This window comes from Cyprinodon variegatus, unplaced genomic scaffold, assembly GCF_000732505.1.
Source record: "Cyprinodon variegatus isolate N-32 unplaced genomic scaffold, C_variegatus-1.0 Scaffold495, whole genome shotgun sequence".
In the NCBI taxonomy this organism is placed as follows: Eukaryota; Metazoa; Chordata; class Actinopteri; order Cyprinodontiformes; family Cyprinodontidae; genus Cyprinodon; species Cyprinodon variegatus.
The window spans coordinates 460,236-462,094 of record NW_015150948.1 but is presented as its reverse complement, the minus strand read 5'-3'; positions in this window follow the sequence as shown (position 1 = coordinate 462,094).

Sequence of the window (1,859 nt, the reverse complement as noted above, 5' to 3'; positions counted from 1 at the left end):
TGAGCCCATTATCAAATGTTACCCCGAGATTTTTTTTTTGTGACATGAGATTTAAAAAGGGGGGCTAGATTGCTGGAGTTTGTGGCGAGAACATTTGAAATTGATGGAGAACCAAACAAAATGCATTCGGTTTTGCTGTCATTTAAGTGCAAAAAGTTCTGACAGCCACTGCTTTATATCTGTGATGCAGTCCAGTAGCTTAGTGAATGCAGTGTTTTCGTTTGGTGTCAAGGGCAAATATATCTGCAAGTCGTCGGCATATAAGTGAAAAGACAGGTTATGTTTTTTTATAATTGATCCCAGAGGTAGCATTTACATTGAAAACAGAATAGGACTGAGAATAGATCCCTGTGGCACCCCACAGGGCAGTGATGCCTTGGAGGAGCAGTGGTCACCAATCACCACAGAGAAACTCCTGTTTGCCAGGTATGACCTAAACCACTGGAGAGCGGCGCCACAGATGCCGATGTGCTCTAGGCGAGATACAAGGACTGCATGGTGGACTGTCTCAAAGGCTGCTGACAGCCAAGCTGTCCCTTAACCAGCCCAGGAATACATGCAGTTTATCCTTTTTCCACCCGTTTAGCCTGTCTGCATTGTTGTCTGAGCAGACGGGTATGGTCATTCAGCCAGGGATCTGACTTAGTTTGGGTCGTTTTTTGCCGAAAAGGGGCAACAGAGTCAAGAATCGCAGAACATGTTGAATGGAGCGTGGAGAGTAGGATGTCTGGACAAAGTGGAGGAACCCGCCCACAGTCATCAGGCAGCTGAGAGTTTCTGAAGGCAGCAGGAAACTCCCCAGCCGTTGATGGAGTAAAGACTCAGCCCCAGGTGGGGGGGCAGCAAAGTCGAAGACAACTGGGAGGTGATCTGAGATAGCAGTGTTGACTATTTCTCTGAGGCAAACTGGAAGCCCATGAGAGATGACAAGGTCAAGTGTGTGCCCATACTCGTGTGTTGGTGCATTAACAGATTGAGTGAGATCAAAGGAGACTAAAAGGCCTTTGAATTCATTGGCCCATTGATTTGCTGCACAACAAACATGAATATTAAAGTCTCCACAAATCAGCAGCTTATCAGATTTTGGGAGAAACTCAGACAAAAACTCTGAGAACTCTTGAAGAAAGTCCTTATTAGATCTGGGTGGGCGATAACCTGTGGCACACAGCACAGGGCAGGTAAGGTTGATCACAAACAGCTGCAGTTTGAAACTGGAGTAATTTTTGGTGGTTATCGTCCGGCATCTGAAGCTCTCCTTAAATATAGCAGCCAGGCTGAGGTAGGAACAGCCGGGGGGGAGGAGCTCTGAGAAGGCGCTGTTTTCACCTGGTTTCACCCAGGTCTCTGTCAACAGGAGGAAATCCTGATCATGTGTTGTAAAAAAGTTTCTCAAGATGAACGTCTTATTTGTAAGAGTAGATCTCTTACAAATAAGACGTTAATCTTGAGAGACATTTATAAGGGCCGTGTGAACTGAGCATCGGTCGGTCTGGCGAGAGAAGCGGCTGAGCGAGCGGAGATTTTCTGGCACACAGTCCCGCTGGGAGATCCGCACTGGCCGACAGCATGGGAGCAGCACTCCAGTGTTCCAAAGGACCGGTCGGAGCCACCGATATCTGTACTCCGTGGAACTCCGCAGATCGTAGCCACTGTAGTCTGTGGATGGTCTGGATGGAAGACGACAGGGATCACGGAGGGAGGCAGCCAGAAACATTTTCAGTTAACTGAGGACTCCCCCTCGCTTTCCGCGTTTTCAGCGGCGACCGTTCCGAGGTAACCAGCAGGAAGGACGCCACAGATGCGACGGTATAGACTCCAGGTAAGGCGGAAACCTCTTTGAGTGTCCAGAAAAGCCGCAA